The sequence below is a fragment of the Triturus cristatus genome, chromosome 8 (assembly GCF_964204655.1).
Source record: "Triturus cristatus chromosome 8, aTriCri1.1, whole genome shotgun sequence".
Lineage (NCBI taxonomy): Eukaryota > Metazoa > Chordata > Amphibia > Caudata > Salamandridae > Triturus > Triturus cristatus.
This window is the reverse complement of record NC_140591.1, coordinates 1506145912-1506168516: the sequence shown is the minus strand read 5'-3', so window position 1 is coordinate 1506168516 and position 22605 is coordinate 1506145912. Positions and strand designations below refer to the sequence as shown.

Here is a 22605-nt window from a genome sequence, read left to right as displayed (position 1 = left end):
CCAAAGCACATGCACTCATACAAACATACCGCGGCCACGCAAAGGCTCATCACATTCATATGCCACAAGACATAATGAGTTTGACTGCATTTTACTACCTGTCAAGTCTCCCCCTCCTTCTTCCTGAACATTACCGAACGCATGCCTAGTGAGTCTTTACTAATGGCTTCCATGACAGCCACATGAGGCTCAGGAAGACATGTATTTCATGTGCCTTTAGCACACTCACTATGCTAAATCCAACTCCTTCTAGTTTGTGGATGCAAGTGGGGGGGTGTCCGAGTATCCTTGTAGACCATATCTCAAACTGAGCTGAAACTAAGGCAAACATGCTGGAAATTTTCAAAAGCTCTCTGAAGCAAACACCATAAACTATGAAGAACGGTTGAATGTGAAACACGGGTACTTTGTGACAACGTGGCATATGTTCTGTCCACCAGTATGTGCAGCGTGGGGATTATAATGCACTTGTCAATTTGCGAACAGCACAACTGCCACATTCTCAAAGCAGATAAAGTTGTTCAGAAGTCCATGATTTCCTAAAGTAGAGGAATAAATATTCTGCAGCTGCTTGTGCAGTGAAGGAGTGACCCACAGACAGTAGGTATCCATTCACACCAATTGAAAGGTTTACCTATTGGCAGCTCCACCTCAGTCAATTTCCCAGTATTTTGCTTTAGTGTGATACAACATAAAGCAAGTAGGAAAACAGAAAGCAGGCTAACTTGGGCACTGGGGACAGTAAACATGATTCTCCTGCCTCTTTCCCTGCATCAAGCACATTTTATAATGACAACATGGTCGCTCTTTTTGGGTGTTGCAGGAATTTTATCAGCAAAGTGTCGCTCCTGCAGCCTTGCCACGTCCTCCAGAAGACATGAAGTGGAGGCTGCTGCTTCTGTAGCAGTGAGACTTTCAATCACAGACAACTGAAAGTCAAGGAAAGATATCAATCTTCCTGTGGTGGTCTCACGATAAACAGCATACGCATTGTATGTTGACATCTGGATCAGGTGCGTAAACAGTTTTGTATACCAAGTGTGAGTTTTATGACTCGCACTGTATGGCTGAAGAATCTGGTCGTTGTTGTCCACTACACCCATGTACTTGTAATCAAGTATACAGGTGGACTTGTGGACTTCGGCCAGCTGACCCCAAACCGTGACAGGGGAAGTGCTCTCAGCCTGAATTGTAGTGAGCACATACACGTCATGCCTATCTGAGAACTTGACTGCGAACAGTTCGTTGGACTGCAACATAGTGCTCTGGGATTTCAGGAGCTTCTTGCAAACAAGCTCCTGCGGGAATCCTTGGCGGCAACAACAAATTGTACCACAAGCCACGGTGCCATCTTTGTAGAGTTCACCAAACAGCTCTACTCCTGTATAGAAATTGTCCACATAAAGGTTATAACCTTTGTGAAGAAGTGGCTGGATAAGCTCCCATATGATCTTTCCTATGAAAACTAGCATGGGAGGGCAACCTACAGGGTTAAGAGTTGTCTCCTTCCGTGTCTAAACTCTCAAGCTGTACACATAGCCAGTCGAGCTCTCACACAGCATGAACAGCTTGATGCCATAGCGCTTGCTCAGAATGTACTGCCTAAACAGCAGCCGCTCATTATACAAGATCAAGGACTCATCAATGGCTATATTCTCTCCAGGAGTATAAACCTCTGGAAACCTGGCAGACAAATGTTCCACGACAGGCCGAATTTTGAACAACCTGTCATGGTCTGGATGGTCCCAGGGCAATGCAGCAGAATTGTCATTGAAAAGCAGCATGCACTGAAATAGCAAAAAACTATCTCTGCTTATGTATGGTGCAAAGATGGGGGTTATCCAAACCGTGCAAGTAGACCGATAGGATAGCAAGGTTGGTTTATGCAGTACACCCATTTTAAGCATGAGGCCCAAAAATATCTTCAACTCCCTTAAAGAAGTGGGAGTCCATTTGCGCGCCCTAGAATGAGGACCAAGAGTGCCTCCTTGCTCCCTCAGAAATAGTTTGGCACGTAAATGTGTTTGCAGCACAATTTCATCAAGGAAGTCAACATCCAAAAAGAGATGGACATAGTCAATTGGCAAAAAATGTGTTGTACCGACTTTACATCCAGTGTCACCAGTGAAAGGAGGAATTTGGGGCTGTACTAAATTGGGAGGCTGCCAAGACAGCACTCTTTCTGTGCTTGCGGCTACACATGCCTGCACTCTGGGTTGCTCTAACCTGTTACAGGTGTCCTGCTGCACAGGCTGTGCTGGCAAAGGAACAGCACAACTGACATCGTCTCCTTCAGAATCGCTAGAAGATGAGTCGTCAGATGGAACTGCGCCGACTGAAAAATCATCATAGATTCAGCTCCATTGTCCTCTCCCTCAGATGCTGTCTCAGTATCTGCTGTCTCAGTCTCTGATCCTACCTCAGAGCTGGACTCTAGAACCAGACTTAGGGCCTGGGCAGCATTCCTCCAACGATATGCTATCTCTGCAAGTGCCTAAAACAATCCTTTTAAAACACTGACCTATGTAGAAGGCAGATAGGTTATTGGTTTTAAAGTGTAGGTGGGTCTGTGCATGAGTGAAGTGTTTAACAGTCAATAATGACAAAGTCACCTTACCTTGTCGAAGTCAAAACTTTTTGCTTCCGCAAACCACTAAGAAGGAGAGAAAAAAGACACAGTATTATAACTTGCCACATACCCATCATCGCAGCCTTTTAGCACTGGTGGAAGCCAGTGCGACCATCATTTTGGCGCCAAGATACCTACGGGTGATCGTGTCCTTTACAATTGCACACTATGACCACCTTCGATTCCCTCACTACCATCCTTGCAAACGTGCCCCTCATCTCTCCATAGCCCCTTTCTCACATAAATTTAATCTGTTTCAAAGTGTTTCTACTGTGTGGCTTTACTAATCCACTTAGCTATCCACATAATACAGATCTGTTCTTTCCAGCATGCCCTTTATGGCATCAAAACTGCCACTAGACAAAAGTCAGATATCTCTATCTAGCAGGACACTTTTGTGTTCTCTGCAGCAGTACCACACTTTACTGCCTTTCATGTAACTTCAAAGAGACTCATTATAGTTCTTTCACAGTCTCATATTTTCAGCACTGAGAAATCTCTCTGTCTCTCTGTAAATATATATACATATATATATATATATATATGTATATATATATATATATATATATACATATATTGTCCCACAAAAGATTGCCTCGCAATCTTTTGTGGGACAATTATTGTTGGAACCGGGCCTGCTTGCCCTCCTTGAAAATCTTTCCAGTGTGTGGCGAGTTGGGAGCTTCAGGAATAATTGCCTGAGGCTGCGAGCTGATGCTGTGTCTCTATTAATTGGAAACTTGAAAAACGAACTGTGCATTGTGGCTGACTTTATTTTAGCGCTGGGGGATTGACAAACAAAGAGGAAGATGCATATTAAAGCGCTTCATTTAAATTGTAAATAATTTTCCCCCTGCGCGCTCTGCAAAAGAATACGGCCTGCAGTGATTAAAAGGAATCACGTGGGTCATTCAAAAGTCAGAGACTCCTCCCGTGATCAAGGCTTGCAGAAGCTGAAACGTTGGGAAAAGGATGACTATTGCCTTCGTGCTTTTCCATGAATAAATGAAATTCAGCAACTCAGCCAGAGTCGGTGTGCCTCTTTTCACAAGGAGCGTTTTGTGATATATATATATATATATATATATCACACTCTTTTTTGAGTAAAAGGGAGGCTGGACGTTGTGTTTTTGCCAGCTTGCAGGTGCTGGCCAAGTGACACGCCCTCTCGGTCTGGAGGAACGCGCCTGACCTGCAACTTTTGTGGTAGTATTTGATACAGCGCGTACCCCCCCCGGTGTGTGATTCCCATTTGGAGGCATTTGACACAAGGGGAGAGAGGAGGCAAATTGCGTTTGCCTGAGAAGGGGGACAAAGAACGGACTTACCTGCAATCCGGCTACTGTGGCGTGGGACTACTGTCCAACAACGTTTGGAGGCATCACTTGCTGCTTTGGTAACCCTCTCACTGCAGAGGTCCCAACGGCAGGACTCAGTTGCCCAGCATGCATTGGTGTTGCAGGCAGAGCGAGGTGCCTTACACCTGTGAGGCAAAGGAGGGGCAAGTGACCACGTGAGTAGGAGTGGCCACAGTCTTCTACATCGACATAAAGAACCCCCAGGAACAGCGAGGCAGCTGAAACGGGCACTGATGAGGCCATCAAAGGCTGAAACGCGTCTGCCCAGCGTTTCAGGGACATTGCACTACCAGCGCTGAAAATTGAAAATCATTAAAGCCGCTGTTTTTCCCCCGGAGCTGCGTCACACTCTTTTTTGAGTAAAAGGGAGGCTGGACGTTATATATATATATATATATATATATATATATATATATATATATATATATATATATATATATATATATATATATATATATCTCAAACAATTAATTCCCAATATCAGCGTGCTCAATACCTGGTGCAGACAGCAACGGATAGAATCCTTACCCATTATTTAAATTCAGAAACACAAAGGATGCCGCACTCCACAGACAGGTTTCAGAGTTGCTTTATTTTCACCACCACTACCACCAGTCGTGGTGAAAATAAAGCAACTCTGAAACCAATCTCTGGAGTGCAGCATCCTTTGTGTTTCTGAACATATATATAAATATTTCTAAAAACACAGTCGTAGCACACCCTAATTAGTCACAAAGAATTCTAAAAAAGCATATATCGAATGTTTATATATCCTGATGAAATGCATTAACCCCTTCGCTGCGGCGGGAATTCCGCCGTGGCGCTGGGGGGGGGTTTGGGGGCACTACGGTGGCGCCGTGCTCATGACGGAACCACTCCGTCATGAGTCACGGTTGAGCTGTGCTCATGACGGAGTAGTTCTGTCATGACTCCGCCCACGGCGCTAATCGCCCGCACAGGCGGGGAATTAACACCGCGTGGGCGGAGCGGCCGCCAACGGCCGCAGCATGACGGAACCACTCCGTCATGAGCACACGGCACCCGTGGCTCATGACGGAGTGGTTCCGTCATGAGCAGGGGAGGGGTTAAAGTCCTTTAGTCCACAGGTGTCGGGGTTCACGGGAGGTTTCTTCCGCGTGACCCTAATGTCTCTTCATTATGTACAGTTTACTCTGCGAAACCATTTAGAGTAACTCATGGGGCTCTCAGCTGGCGAATGTGTTGGCGTCGTTGGTCTTCCAACATGGCCGCCAATGCGAACGTGGGTCAGCGTTCTAGTTTTTATTAACTTTCACAGGTGCAGGTGAAGCACGCTCGCGAACATTCCAAAGCGCACTTCACCAGAGATTTCAGACTGACAACACTTACCTCACCCTCGTCGTGGAAGTCAGGGTAGGCCTCAACGCTGTTTCGCTCGTGTTCATAGATTCGACGGTCTACAAACACCTACAAGTTACAGGTTAGTGAAGTTACAATAGTATGAGTAGAGTCTCTCGAAAACTCGCATGTGCAAGAGATTAGTATTCCAGTTTTTCGAATGCGGTGCCCGTGCTTCGAATCTAGACCTCGCTAAGGGTGATAGCTTGGTAGCGTCCTTAGGAAATAAACAGCGTAGATATAGGGAATAGTGTTCTACTCCCTCTCTCAAGGTTATGCGCTCAGAATCTCAGTTTTTCCTTAGAGACTAGAGTTCGTTTACACTCTAACGTTAAGGAGAGTTCAAGTCAAGAAAATTCCAAAAGGAGTTTAGACTTGGGTTACTAGCGAGCGCATTTTACATCTCGCGCTGTGCTAACCTAATAAAAAGTAAGAAAGGAATAAAGCCAGAAAGACATTAATACAGAAAAAGGAAAGTAAGAATTGCACAATTAGGTTAATCATCTGACAGACAATTCTAAGGAAAAATTACAGAAGAAAAAATACGCGGAGCTCAAGGCCTAAGAATTCAGTAAGTTTATTTAAAGAAAAAAAATACTAACACCATAGATAGTATTAATAAACACATACTTACCGATAACGTTCTAATTCTAAGGCCTTGATTGTACCATTGGCACCAACAAGAAGAGAGGAAGAGAATCAACAGGAGCCTGAGCATATCAGTTGCAACAATCTACACTACTAAGAATAGAAGAGAGGTTTGGCCCTAGCAATATCCTGGTAAGACAAGCTGACCTTATTACAGAATAAAGTAAGTGAAGAGTTATAGAGCACAGATAAGTAATTGGATGTTAATGGTTTTCAGCAACACCTAAAAGAAGACGAGGCAGATATTCTGGGCTGTCTCTTCTCTCCTTCCCACTCCCCTTTCCCCCGTTGACACTTACCTGCTGAGGGAAGGTCAGAAAAAACCTCGCAGGAACGTTCTAACGAGGGCATTGGGAATTAGCCACGTTCTGCTCCCGTGTTAACTAGAAGACGAGCAGGAATATACCTGCACCTGACAACAAGCCAGTATATCTTATTCAGATCATATGTGAGTTTTCAAGGACCATCCAAAAATCACATCCATTGAAAAAATTGCATTTATTTATGTACGACAAATTCCCAGCAGTTGTTTGAATCCAACACGTGTTTCATCTGTACATATCAGTATTCAGACTTTTTCAAGGCAGAATGGATGTAACGTAAGCCGGGGATCCACACCGCAATGGGTCCTCCTTGTTAGTAGTGTCCAAATATATAATGTTGATAACATGAACAGATGTGTAGTTCTAGCAGTATACCTCCTTGAATAGCTGGCACGTCCACCGTTAAACCTGTGATGTAGTCCTAATAGTGCTGTTAATTGTTCTAACTGATGCACCAAAGATCTAAGAGCCCCCAACTCTGGGCAGTAATGCCCCCCGTAGTGTTGTTAACAAAGTTCCTCTGGCGTTAGAGCAAAATAGACTGCTGTTGTCGATCAGGCCCAAACCTTGATAAGTCGGTCCCCTCTTGCGCCAGGGTATTTGAAAGACACATCGGACCGGAACAACACTCACACTTATACTTGTTAATAATTTTACTGTTGTTTTTTCCTTGATGTGCATTTTTTTTTTCTTTTCCTTCAGGGATTGCTACTTCCAATGGTTTATCTGTGAATTCAGATATATATATATGTGAGCAAGGGCCGAGTGGCCCGAAATGCGTCATGGACTGTGCACATATCGTTTATTGAATAAAGACGATTTTTGAGCATTGGTGATTGAAGTTGTCCGTTCCTGCTGTTGTGCGCGATTGCACATTTGGAGAGTTTTCGAATATATATATATATATCCACTCCGCTTCTCCCTAGTGCACCAGTGCACAAATAGGAAAACGGACACTTCGATGGGCTGATGCCAGAATAGTTATTTATTTAACATGCTGTGTACACACGGTGCTGCCTCAAGACGCGTTTCGGACACTAGGCTGTGTCCTTCTTCACTTAACCAACGGGGAGGCTGAGACATTTTTTTAAAGGCACGGTATGACGCATGCTGGTGACGTGAATCGACATACTGATGAACATAGAAAAAACGTTTAGTCTAAATCGTTCATCTCTTTGAAACCTCAATATGGTAACAAAAATGACATTCCATTATAAAATGTGTCCAATTAATCTATAATATGCAGACATATACATACTGTGCGGTCATCTTATTTAGCATACATTTTTTACGGTCTTTTTCATATAGTTAATTTGCACAAAGAATTAATACGTTTTGCTCAAACGTCTGCACGTCTACTTATGCTCATACAGCAAGAAAGCTTTTTCTTAAAAGCTAAGTAAACATAAAAATTACAATGCAGATCACAATGTAAATTACATCCTATATACATGATATGTTGAAAATGGGTAATAACATAACACAAAAAGCCCTATTATGGTAAGAGTGACTGCTTATGTGCAAAAAGCGCTTGTGTCCAAAAAGCAAATGAGGTGCAAAATCAGCAATAAATAGGATAAAACTGGTTCAAATACCTAATTATATGCAAAATATCGCTGTATACTTGTTCAAACATAGCTGTATTATGGTGCAGATGCAAGATAAAATACGATGTTATAACAGGTTCAAATACCAAGTAAATTGCAAACCATCATTATGTAAATGTGAAAATGCCGCTATATAAATATGATAAACCAAGCTCTCTATATAGAGATGACCAGTACCTCTGTTTGTATAGAATGCAAGGCTATGTAAATGTTCATCGACAGGCTGCTCCATTTATGTTGTTAAATAATATAATGGCTAAAGAATAATTGTCGAAAAACCAGAACAGCGCTTATCAGAGTGCAAATGTGCCTCTAATATTAAACAGTGCAGTGGTGCTCATGTGTTCAGGAATATATATAAACGTAACTAACTCATGCTACATAATGCATAATATGTGACGGCCATACTCCTGATAAAGTACAATGAAGATAAAGGAGGAAGGGAAAATAGAGAATATTCATATACTCAGCCACAATATTCAAAGGTATTGGGATAGAATATATATCTAATAAATAATAATCCGGATAAATCCTGATATCGTCTTCCTCTTAGATATGGGGCTGTCATATAAAAACTTTCTACATTCAACATGGAGGTTTGGGAATCAAACCATCCCTAGGTATGCGAGTAAAACATAGCTCCTCTATACATATATTGGATCATGTTAGATACAGTGCAAAAAATGGAAAAGAGAAGGAAAACACAGAAAAAATACCAAAACAAAGCAAAGAAAATGCCTGCACAGTGCTATGTGGATGGACCACCAATAAATAGATCTCCCAGAGGTCAATGTGTCCCTTGATGGCTAAGAAAAAGAAAAATATATATATATATATATATATATATATTCACTGTGAAAACCATAGGTATCAGGCACGTTATAGTTAGAAATTAGCATTTAAAAAAACCTTTGAAATTCACTGAAAAGACATAAGTTTCAGGGATGTTATAGTTAGTTGGACATTTCACTTATAGAAAACCATAGAAATTCCCTTGTTATAGTTAGTTGAGCTAACTATAACTCGCGCCCCCGCAATGCACTGCTGATGACGTTACATATTAAGTCATTCATGACATGGTCAGTGACATCACTGATGACACCACTATGGTTTTTTCAGTGAATATATATATATATATATATATATATATATATATATATATATATATATATATATATATAAAAATATATATATATATTTTTTATATCAAAACGATACCCTATATACATATATTCTCTCCATTCCATTGGCTCTCTCTTCCTTTGGCTCTATTACTCTCCATGTCTCTTTCTCATTTTCTCTACATTTTCAGTTTTTATATATTTATTTCTCATTGACGCTGTCGTTCTCCTATACCAGCTCTTATTTTGTACTTTGTGATTTTTCTTTCGCATTTAGTGCTGGTCCTTCGCGCTGAAACACGTTTGGATTAAAATATAAATATACATACGAACTTACACTTACAAACTCGTGTTGCAAACATTCAGGTACAAACACCCGTTTTATCGTAGACACACAGATACTCCCGCACATACACAAAGTCTATTTGACAGGCACTTCTACCCTCCTGCGCACATTAACGTTTCCCTCAAATGCCCTAGGTGTCAAGATGACACCCTGGGGACATTTAAGGAACATATATGAATTTATTGATTGAAAGCTTCTTCACGTGGACAAAACTTACTTGATTTGAACAATGTTATTGAAACTGTGCAGACACAATGTCATATTGGGGGCTGGCCCAAATGTCCACATTGTAGGTTATTGCTAAAGTCCGCGTTTCTGGCTTGAAGACCCTAATGCTAGTGGTGTGGGGCCTGTGACACTGCCCTGCATGGCGTTTGGAAACAATCAAAGATCCTGAGAGAGATTTTGTATAATTGACACCAACGCCTGTATTCATATTAAAGACAGATGTGCCTAAAAACAACGCTACCTGCCACAATGCTCAGAGAGCGCCACCTAGCAGGCCTGGGGTGGTGCTGCATTCAGGCATGTCCTCTACTTGCGTACAAAGGCTGGTGCAGCAGACACGTGGGCCCTTACTGTCACCACAAGCGAGGTATTCTGGGGCCTTGATTTAAATACACCAGTCATTAATATCCAGGGATGTGCCTCTGAATGGGGTCGCCCGAGGAAGACCTTGGCTCAACTACTCCTGCCTTCACACTCACATATTTTTGTAGAGGAGCTTTGGCCTTCTATAAAGTAATACACCCACTTTTTACAGACCCTCCGCCGGTCACTGGCCCTGCAGACATGCCCAAGGGCTGCCCATGAGCTCTGGTACTCCCTTCTAACACACCACGCGTGGAGCATATTCAAAGCAGACATGCCTGGCACAGACCTGACGTGTCCGCCGGTCTCGGTGCCTCCTCTTGCAGGCCCTGTGCTTGGTGATGACACCTTGGCGCAGGCCTCTCTGTGACCACAGCCACTCCTTTATTACAGGGACATACCTCTTCTTGGTATGCCGCTGTGGCCAGGCCTGGTGCGGGCCTCTCCTTCAGCTATGGTGCCCTTTCTTACAGAGAATAAGCCGGGTACCACCGTGCGGGCTTGTGAGGCCTGACCCAGGTCTCTTTCTCAGGGGGGGACCCTGCTTACAGACATTCCGATGACGACCCGCAGTATGGACAAGCCCAGCACCTCGAGCCCGACTTATCCTTGAGGCCCTGGATATGGCAAATGCTGGCAGCGCGGGTTTGCCAGGTATGGCCTTGGCCTCCTCGTGAGCACATGCGCCCCTTTTCACAGACCCTTCAAGGAGTACTAGAAGAGTGGACAGGCCGGACACGTGCGTTTCCTGCTCGCATGGACACACCAGGCACCAGCAAGACCTATCCAGCCACCTGCTTCGTGTAGATTGCATCTACAGTCTGGAGTGTGTTAATAACCTGCCCTGTCTGTGGGTGATATGAACCGATGCCCCAGAGCCAGCCTTACTACACGCACTTTGATGGAGGCGAGGCAAATGTCTCCAGAAAGGCAGATTTTTTTGCGGAAATCTTTTTGTCTTCAGGATTTTATACGTATCTATAGTATAGGAACGTGGTGTCTGCATTCAGTGCCAAGCCACACACGCATAGATTTATATATATCTACATTGCATACAAACACATACATATATATGTTCATCTCTCTCCTTATTTATGTATGTGCGCGTGAGAGAGAGGAGCACGCATATACACTTATAATCCTGTGGTTTCTTGGCGCTTAGTAACCGAGAAAAAGCAAGAGATATGAATGAAGGCCCCTTCCCATTTTTTTTAATAAGGAAAAAAAAGAGCAGGCCCTGGGGGATGGGGTCCGCAGGGCCACAATTAATGTAAAAGACGGGGGCCACACAGCCCCCCTTGTAAAATATATATATTTTTTAAAAGCCGGCATCATGTTTAGGCCCCGCCCCCTCCCTGCAGCACTCAGGAAACACGCCCCCTGGCGCATTGTAAATTGGGGAACTAATTCCCCTTGAATACTGAGGGTCCCTTGGGGCCAACTAGCCCACCAGGTACCTCCAGTATGTGCCAGGGAGCTGCGTTGCAGAGAGGTGGTCAGAGGCCATGCCTCTTTTTACACCTCTCTGCAACGCAGCTCTTTGGCGCTTACTGGAGGTAGTTATTGGACTAGTTGGCCCCCAGGGACCCTCAGGACTCAAGGGGATTTAATCCCCCATTTTACAAAGTGCCAGGGGGCGCGTTTGCACAGTGGTGCAGGGAGGGGGTGGGGTCTGACATAGCAAGTGTGAAAACGCACCCCCTGGCACATTGTAACTTGGGGGATTAAGTCCCCTTCAATCCTGAGGGTACCTGGGGGCCAACTAGCCCACCAGGTACCTCCAGTAAGTGCCAAAGAGCTGCGTTTCAGAGAGTTGTAAAAAGGGGCATGGCCTCTCTGCAACACAGCTCCCTGGCGCATACTGGAGGTACCTGGTTGGCTAGTTGGCCCCCAGGGACCCTCAGGATTCAAGGGGACTTAATCCCCTAACTTAAAATGCGCCACAGGGCGCATTTGCACACTTGTCACATCAGGCCCCACCCCCTCCCTGCACCACTGTGCAAATGCGCCCCAGGGCCAGTTTAAAGTTGGGGGATTAAGTCCCCTTGAGTCCTGAGGGTCCCTGGGGGCCAACTAGCCCACCAGGTACCTCTAGAAATTGCCAGGGAGCTGCCTTGCAGAGAGGTGGTCCAAGGCCATGCCCCCTTTTTATACGACTCTGCAACAAAGCTCTGTGGCAGTTACTGGAGGTATCTGGTGGGCCAGTTGGCCCCCAGGGACCATCAGGACCAAGCAGTTATAAAATCACCCTGCACTGTCCTTGCAGCACTCTAATCATCCAGTCACCACCCATGTACTCATGCAATGACCCAGGCACTAACTCATGGCAAATATAAAGGAGGTCATGCTCATTACAGGGGTACCCCAATGCATAGTGTTCCCTAGTGTATGTAGGTGTTTTTGCTATATTCTAAGTGTCTTTTAGCATAGCACTTGCTCTGGTCCTGGTTAGTCAGAGTCAGTTACCACCAGCACCCGTCACAAGAAAGTTGGGGGCACAGGAGGACTTTCTGCTCCTCTGTTGGTTCTTTTTGCACATCTCTTGCTTCTTCCTGCACTTTTCTTCGTCTTTCTGGACTTCTGTTGCCTCTTTCTGCATTCGTCTTGCTTCTTGCTGCACTTTTCTTCCCCTTTCTTCACATGTCCTACCTTTGTTAGAAATTAGCATTTAAAAAAACATTGAAATTCAATGAAAAAACCATAGATTCCAGGCACGTTATAGTTAGAAATGAGCATTTAAAAAAACATGGAAATTCACTGAAAAAACCATAGGTTTCAGGCACGTTATAGTTAGAAATTAGCATTTAAAAAACCTTAGAAATTCACTGAAAAATCCATAGGTTTCAGGGACGTTATAGTTAATTGGACATTTCACTTGTACAAAACCATAGAAATTCCCAGTTATAGTTAGTTCAGCTAACTATAACTCGCTCCCCCGCAATGAACTGCTGATGATGTCACATATTACATCATTCATGACATGGTCAGTGACATCACTGATGACACCACTGATGGCATCATCCATGTCAAAATCTGATGCACCTCCTCACACCCTAATATGATCTTTGATATACCCACTATAAAATACAGACTACCATTTTCGAAATCATCGACACACCAATACCAGTTACTACATACGCACTAACTGATTCCTAGGTCTACACGCACATCCACTCATTCACCCATACAATCACTCATACATACATTCACTCATCAATACAACATTATCATATGCACTCATCCACCTATACAGACACTCACACACCACCACTCATCCATGGAGTTACTCACACACCTAGTCAGTCATGCAAAGAATCAATCACACTCCCATTTCCTCACCTATACAGTTACACACACCACCTCACTTATTCAAACATATACTAACACATACTTACTCTCATACAATCAATGATACAAGTACACACTCATCCATACAGCCACTCTCACTGTCACTGACTCTCATGTATAGTCATTTATACACTGCCTTTTACATATGTAGTTACTTGGGCATGTACCATTGAGACATCCAATCTCTCACCAACACACCCATACAGACACTCACCCGCCCATACAACTGTTTCCACATGTACTCTTGAACCCATATACCCAGTGAATCAACCACTCACACATCTATGCACAGTCACACACCTCCCACCCACCCACGCACACACTCAGTCTCCCATGAAATACTCAGGCAACCAATCAATTACCCATATACACTCATGTAGCTACTGACCAACACATGCAGTAGCTTACACAACAACAGACATACTGATACACAAATTCTGACAGTTTAGTCACTAACCCATGCATTCAGTTAGACACATTTATTCACTCACTTATACAGTTAGTCACGCACATACTAAATCCTCCATCCAGACACTTATACACCCACTCATTCTTTAATACACCTTGGCATATATATAAAACATATTTCAACTTTAGAGAAACAGACAGTCACTGGATGATGTCATCAGTGATATCATTTTAGATGTCATTTTAGATCTCATCAGTGATGTCATCAGTGATGTCACTGACCATGTCATGAATTATGTAATATGTGACGTCATCAGCAGTGCATTGCGGGGGCGAAAGTTATAGTTAGCTGAACTAACTATAACGGAGAAATTTCTATGGTTTTGTATGAGTGAAATGTACAACTAACTATAACGTTCCTGAAACCTATGGTTTTATCAGTAAATTTCTAAGGTTTTTTAGATGCTAATTTCTAACTCTATCATGCCTGAAACCTATGGTTTTTTCAGAGAATATATATATATATATATATATATATATGTATATATATATATATATATATATATATATATATATATAACAACAATGCTGCTTACATGCCGCATCACAGTGCTGGTGCCTGCGATGAAAACAGCAAGCATCAAATAATCCTTCAGAATTACATTCCACAATCCAGAATGAAATAGCGGCACTCCAAGTGATTAGCACCAAGTATTAATGTGCAAGACAACGGATTTCAGCTATAAAGTCTTTGTCAAGTTTACACAGTGTGCTCCACTCACCAAAGAAATAGCTGTAAATCCATAGACATAGGAGAAAGACTTACCCCAAAAAATAGAGTTTATGTAATGTTGCATGTAATTTATTTTTTTCTTGAATGAAATTCACATATGCTTAAATTACGGAAATCCATATTAATTAAATCAATCATGATTCTCATTGCATAATAATTCTTATGCAATTCATCAGTGTAAAATAAGTGTGCAATACGTAAGTGATATAGTGTATATACATAGATGAAAGAAAAAACACACACAGTGGGCCTAAGCACTGTCTTGTATTTCCCTGCAAATGCCCTAAATTAAAATTAGCTTTGGTTGCGACTAAGTTCTCTTCTATCAAAGAGATTTGCTTACTTTCTTTCTTCTCTATCCAGGCCACAGAGGAGCTCCTTAGAGCTCCCCTTGGCATGACTTTAAAAGTGTCCCACACTACATAAATAGGGGCTGAGGCTAGATTCCACCTGAAAAAGTCAGTTGTTTCCTCCTCTATTGTACCCATAAAACCTGGTTGCAGAAGTAGCCTTCTATTTCATGTCCATCTTCTTAATACATGGCGTGAGAGTAGTTCAAGCATGCAGCGGCATGGTAAAAAATATGGGTAGGTTGATATTCAATATCCATAACTCTTTCTGCTTCTTTAGCCTCCAGAAAAAAGAATCTATCCTAGAATAGTAATCGTTCTTTTTACTATGAAAGGAGTAGTTTCTGGTCCTGCATTTTACTTTATGCCACACATTACAGAGATCCATATTGTCTAACATAGATGACAATCAAGCCCTGATTCTTGGTAAATTAATTTGAGTGCAGACTGATGACCTATCTAAAATATTACTTAATAATACATTAAAATGGCCTTTCAAAATAAATGTGGCTTCAACGTCTAACAAGCTAGAGAACAAATTGTTTAATGGTGTTACATCATCCACATTCGGGCCATAATAACTTGCCAAGGTGTACAGAGTCTGCCCAACTTTAATCTCTCCAATTATCCAGTGCCCTCCTCCATCTGCCTTATACCTCCGTGGCTCTACCCCAGAGTTTACTTTCATCATTGTCCAGTGTTGCTGCTCAGTAACTACAACCTTCTCTACCCACCTTTGTTTTGAAAACACCCCTTTACTTTCAGACCATAATAAATGAGTCTCTTCTAGCATGACATCTTTAGAAGGTATTTCTTTCAAATATTGAAGGAGTAGTCTTCTTTTGACTCTTAATCCATTCACATTCCAGCTCAAAATATTAAGGAGCTCACCCCACAATATCTCTTACCCCATTACCCTCTATCAAATACCTCCCAATGGCATGTCACTCAATCTAACCTATATCATGAATTTTTGTATTTCTTTTTTGCCCTATGATCCCCACCACATCTGCCCCTTCCCCAGGGATCCTTCCCACTTCTTCCTTTTTTCCATACTAAGTCAATTCAAGCTACCACCCATGAATCCAGTGCTGACAGTCCAGTTATGATGTGTCTACATATCACTCACTGCGTTCTGGGCTATCAACCTATCCGCATCCACAAGTGCAAGGAAGTTCTGGATTTTATTGGCCCACATTACTTTCAAAATTGCTGGGAACCTTAACTGCCCTTTTTTGGGGGGGGAGTTTCATATAGCGCAAACTTGACCTGAAGGTGTTCGGTATCAGAGCGCTTTTCACCTGCACGAGTTGCATTACATTATGACACATTCATTTCTTATTAGTCACGGGGAGATTAAGTGATTTGCCCAGAATCACAGGATGTTGTGCGTCCTTGCCGAGACTTGAACCCGGGTTCCTAGATTTGAGGTCGACCGCCCTTGCCGTTATGCCAACTCCTCTCCCTAAGAGGAGTTGCCCCTATTTTCTTGAGAGGCTCCATTTGTTTACCCAACTCCCACTATCTATGATTGGTGGTGCGGGGAATGTCCGACATGATCTTAAAGGTAAGATCCTGGACTTGCAGTGATTGTTTTTTTAATGCTGCTCCCAGAATTTTGTCTTTAGTTGTATAAGACTGAAAGTTCATTAAGATTTTCCTGGGCTTCTTCCACCCAGGATTCAGTTTAAAGGGATCTTGGTGCACTCTCTGAATCTCAGTTTCCAAATTCACATACGAGATCACATGAGGAAAAGCTTTAGTCAAAATGTCTACCACAGATGACTTAACATCAACCCCCTCTGCCCCTTCCTTAACCTCTGGAATCCTAATGTTATTTCTTCTAGCATTCTTTTCCAACCTCTTTAGTTTCTCTGGTAGATCCTTCTCCCTTTGTTTTAACCTTCCAACCTATCGGTTACTATCACTTACACTTGACCCCAGCTCATGAACTTTATCTTCTAAGGCGTCTGTGTATTGTGTGAGGATCAACATCTTCCCCTCTAGATTCCAACATGTTTTCTGTATCACTCTTTGATTAGATTCTGATGTTGAGAATCGTTCTTTAATCCCTGTTGAGAGTTGACTTATCATACCTTCGACTGTCTCCAAACCTGACTTCTCACAGCCTGGTCTTCCCGGAGATTGATCTACTGGTTAATAGTGTTTGCGTCCCTCAAACACCACTGCTGTGCTTTCTACACTGCTCCCTACCTCATTGCTTAACATTAAGGTTGACCCTTACAGTGGTACAAATCTGTTTGTGGTAGGTATATCTGGGTTAATTATGAGATTATCCACTTCCCTAGGTTTATTCTTTTCCTGACACATTACTTTCTGTACCGCTCCTGGTGTTTCCATATTATACATGGTGTTTAATTTAAAATAAGATCTCAGTGAGGGAGTTACTCTAGGACCTTTTGAGGCAGTCGTATTTCTTTTCTTCTTTAAAGCAGGTCTTTCTTGTGAGAGGTTCTATTATGGGGGCTCTTGACTTTATGCTGAGTAGGCTCTAATGGCTCTTTGCCCTTACCTCTAAATGGGCCAATCTCGGAATCTTTTGATAGGAAGGAGCATGATCTAAGCTTAAATTATTCCCCAAATCTTGCTCCTTAACTGCCAGCTCTGCCGCACCCAGCTCTCTTTGAACTTCTATTGTGACCGCCTTCACCCTTTAACCACCTTACCCTCCAAATAGAGATTTGCCAGTTCCATATGATCAAGGTTTGCTGTGTTCTTTTGATATTCTCTCCTCCACCAACTTGTTAGATTCAGCTGTGAAGTGACAAAGCAGCCCTTTTTCCCTGGTTATGCTGTTTCCGTACTGCTCCTCTTACAGACCTCACGTTACACACGGTACAGCTGCCACCCTTTCCTAAGTTTGCACTGTTAATGCTGACTCTGACTCTTACACCCCCTGAACTGCTTACGTGTTGGGGAAAGGTGCACTGAGCCGCTCTGATATTGAGGAGCTCGCTCGCTGCCATGAACCAGTGGAGGTTTGCACGCCTGTACATGGGCACGCTAGCCCCTCTAAACCATAAGGCAATCTGCCTCACTGCTGAAGCCCACACCTCCTCCCAGTCACTCTTGTTCCGGCTCGCTCTTCACCCCCAGAACATCAGGTCAGCCTTAATTGCTAACTACTACCCTCATTCTTCACCGCAATCTCACCGCACTCTCATGGGCTCTCCTGGGACTCCCGGGTGGAGCTCCCGACCAACCCTTTCTAGCTGGCCGCCATGTTCCCAGAACCCTTTGTTGCACATGCTGCAGTGATATTATCAATGATGTCAAAGAAGATGTCATGAGTGATGTAATATGTAGGGTAATATGCATTGCGTGGAGAGGGCGTAAGTTATAGTTACCTACACAAGTTATAGTTTATTCAGGAAACTCTAACTATAACTGATGAATTTCTATGGTTTTGTGTGTGTAAAATATGAACCTAACTACATCGTCATTGTAACCTTTGTTTTTTTTGTGTGAATTTCTATGGCTTTTTATTTTTATTTCCTAACTATAATGTCCCTTTAACCTTTGATTTTTTGCAGTGAATTTCCATGATTTCATTACACTTAAAGACATATTTAATTACCAAAGGTTAATCCAGATGCTGTGCCTGCAGCCACACCCCCCACGTGCAGCCAACCCCATGCCATGGGGTGGGCTGAAGGGCTTGGCGGTCCATTAACCTACTAAAAAGAGGGAAGACTTTTACTTACTAACAAGGTGGACAGTGCGAGGCCAAATGGTCTGGTCTTATAAGTGAATTTGTGCACTTGCATACTTGTAGTAATTTAAAGGGTGAACCATGGACTCTGCACTCACCAGAAAGAAAAATAATCCACTCATCACAGTAACTGCAGGAGAGATTGTGTCTGATAGATCAATGATGTATTCAACTGCATCAATGAGTTCAGATAGTTTTTTCAAGGTGGAATTGCTGAGAAAGCACACTTGCTTTGCCTTAGCGATGCCCAAGAAGTTTGGATCATTTGTCATTTACAGAAGTGGAGCGTCAAATAGGGCACATGCTATATTAATATTTGTAACTGCTTTCCTTTAAGGTTTAATTCCTGTACAATGAGCATAAGTGCCAGAATGGAACCTCATTTTATCCAAGAAGAGTCCACAATATCTACCCATACTTTCTTTTGGGTAAATATCTAGTGGATTTTCTACACTACAGAAGTTTAAAGGAGCAGACGGTAATTTTGGCAATGTGATTGTTCCTCGAGCGTCTTCATTCTTAAATCTGTGATAGCATGAATCATCTTCTACAAAGAGGTGCATCTCCAAACATCGTTATGTCCTCTTAACTATATATTAAGTGCTTCTTTGTTTAGTGGTGATGTACTCATATTCCTCTGTATCAAGAGAACCTCAGCACAAACAGTGTGAAACACGTTCAGCGGCCTTCAACCTTGCAGAAGGTGGGAAGACCTATGTATACTACTAAAGAAAACAGGAGTAGCCCAAAAGGCAGAGCTTACAGGTGATTTTGTGCATTTAATACTCATGTAACTAAAAGGGAGAACTATGGACTTTGCTCTCACCAGGAGTCCACAAGAAAGAACACAGACACAACGGAACAGATTGTGCTCCGATAGATTAATGATACATTAGCCTCCACCCAGGATCGCAGATAGTTTTTTAAAGTAGAATTTCATAGAAAACACACTTGCTTTACATTTGCCAAGCTCATGAAGTAAGGATCATTTGCCCATTACAGAAGTTGAGCTTCGACTGGGGAACCTGCTATGAAGGGGAGAGGGAGAGCTGTGCAACCCCTTCGCCCGGGGCAAATTTTGGCACGTTGGATACCATTCCCCGACCCCAGCCAGCTAATGGTAGGTGCCCCTATGTTCTTTTTGGGGGCTGTGGGGGTGAATTATTAAATCCTGAAGGCAAGCTCCCCAATCTGTTAAGGAAGCATCCGCTGTAATAATGACTTGGGGAACTGGGTCTAGAAATGGCAGTCACTTGGATAGATAATGTGCATTCCACCACTGCAGAGAACGGTGAATACAGCTGTCTACCAACAGCATCTCTGGTAGATTACCCTGTGACTGTGTCCATTGATATGAGAGACATTGTTTTCAGTAGTCTCATATGTAATTGTGCAGCATGCGATCATGCCTAAAAGTCTCATGACCAGTTTGACCTTTACATGGGAATGAGCTTGAAGGTGTTGGATTAATGATAGAAAGTTCTGTATTCTGTCTGTATTTGTGTATGCTAGTCCCAAATGAGCATTGAGTATAGCTCTTAAATATGGTTGTATTGGAGTTTGTTGAAAGTGGATTTTTTGCGGATTGATGGTAAACCCCAGTTTATTGTGCATGCTGCTTGCATTGTTTGCTTCTATCAAACAATCATTCAGGTAAGGAAACATGTATATTTTGTAGCCGCAGATGTTCTGTGATTACTGCTAGGCATTTTGTGAATAACCGTGGTGCAGTGGTGACTACAAAGGGAAGAGCTTCGACTTGATAATGTTTCCCTTAGAAAATAAACCGTTGGGATTTTCTGTGTGATCGATGTATTGGTATGTCTAAATAGGCATCTATTTTATGTAGAGCTGCCATGAAGTTGCCTTTCTGTAATAGTGGAATCACCACCTGGAGAGTGACTATGTGGAAGTGTTCTTATAGCATATCATATCTGAGTGGTCTGAGATCCAGAATGGGTCTAAGTAAGCTATCTTTTTGATGAATTAGGAAATATAGTGTGTATAACCCTGTTCCGTGATTTCGTCTTTGGACTGGTTCTATAGCTCCTTTGAGTAGCAGAGCTGATATCTCTTGTTGTAGTGAAAATTGATGCTGAACGGATAGTTTCTATTTGTGAGGTGGAATATTTGGAGGAATTGTAATAAAATTCCAGACAATCACAATGTTTGATAATGTCCAAAACCTATTAATTTGAGGTAATGTTTGTTTTAAGTAAGTTTTAAAGACGTCCCCGACAGAAATCAAATGATATGGGGGAATGGTAAGAAAGGCCCTTCTCCCTCTCCCACCTCTGTGGCCCAAAATCTAGGGGTCCGGTTGGATGCACAGTTATCTATGAAGAAACAAATCTTGTCTGAGTCTTCTGCGCGAATGTTTTTATGGCTGACCCTTTCTTTACGCAGAACCTTAGCTCAGGCTTTGATCATTGGTTGCTTAGACTATTGCAATGCTCTTTTGGCAGCCGTAAACTAATCACTGCTTAGCAGATGGCAGATTGTCCAGAATGTAGCCGCACTCCTGGCCCTCAAGAAAGGCCATTGTGGAAACTTCTCCGCTGGCTCCCTATTCACCAGTGAATACAGTTTAAGCTCTGTTGTCTCGCCCATAAAGCTCTTTATGGTGCGAGTCCAAGCTATCTGGCAAAGAAGTTCATAATTTATTGTCCAACTCGTTGTCTCAGATCGGAAGGTAAGGGGCTGCTACTGGTTCCGCGCTTTAGGAAAACACGATCAGGAGGCAAAACAGTTGCCTATGTGGCTCCGAAACACTGGAACACCCTGCCAGGGAATTTACGCAAATGCCCCAGGTTCATTCGCTTCAGGAAACTCCTGAAGTCGGAATTGTTCAAAGCTTAAGTTGTGGTAGCTCGTGCCTGTCTGACTCTCGCTCTTCGACAGCATGGAGATACCCCCTAGGGGGTGATTCCCGGGCTTTACAAATTCACTACATACATACATAGATACATTGCTTGGTCTTTGTATTTGCGGTAGGGTATCATTTCCATGACCATGACCTTTGAAGTTATTTTCCCCGTAGGATCCCTTATACAAAGTTTTGCTGTTAGAGGATTGTGCTTGATTTTTATAGGAAGAGCATGAGGTGTTAGTTGAGGCAGATTTAGCACCCTGTTGGGCCTACAAAACAATCCCTGATATGTAGATGTTTGTAAGGCCTCCAATGATTTGGCGACCTCAGTGTCCTCACTGCATCCACCTGAGGACCAAAGAGGTGCTCTTTGATGAAGAGTAGATTGAGAATAGCTTGTTGCGCTCCAAGTTTGGTGATTCAGACAGAAACGGAATGGAATATGTTCGATCTGCAGTTCAATCTAGAAGATTTATTTAGAAGTTGAAGTGGCCCGACCTGGTGTGGCCCTTAGGCTGTGTAAGGGAGTCAAAGACCACGACGTGCAACTATGTATTTGATCACAACCCAAATATAGTATAAACTTTCCATGCTGAAATATATATGTATACACACACACATACACACACATAAATATTTGTTTAGTATGGTATTTAAATAAATGTTGTATACATATGAATATCTCTATGCAGATTTGCATTAAAGATATAAGTATGCCATTGTATATTGATAACGTGTAGATGAGCTATCTGTATATGGGTGTGTGCTACTCTTTATGATAATACATGTATGTCGGACTACCTAAATATGATTATAGGGAATGTACCTCTAAGTGTATAACAATATACTTTTAATGTATTAAAAATAAATGAATACACAAATAACTTAATGAAGTAATAAATAAATAAACAAATAATGCCTAAGTATAATTATGTACAACACACATGTCTATGTCTGACTATGTTAAAAGTATTAAATATATGCACACAAGGGTGTAAATACATAGGGATCAATTCATTGTACAGTAAAATTACCAAGGGCCCTAATATGATGTTGCCGTTGACCGACCCTGCCGCTGTGCAGAAACTGACCAACTGTAGGTCA

At 42.5% G+C, this 22605-nt stretch overlaps 1 long non-coding RNA gene across 1 annotated transcript in view; it reads right to left on the bottom strand.

The window, feature by feature from the left end:
* LOC146806016 (uncharacterized) overlaps positions 1–22605 on the bottom strand; it is a 377339-nt gene that overhangs the window by 5662 nt on the left and 349072 nt on the right. Inside the window, exon 3 of the long non-coding RNA XR_014967541.1 lies at positions 2618–2653. This is a non-coding gene — a long non-coding RNA (uncharacterized LOC146806016). The remainder of the gene's footprint in view (positions 1–2617; positions 2654–22605) is intronic.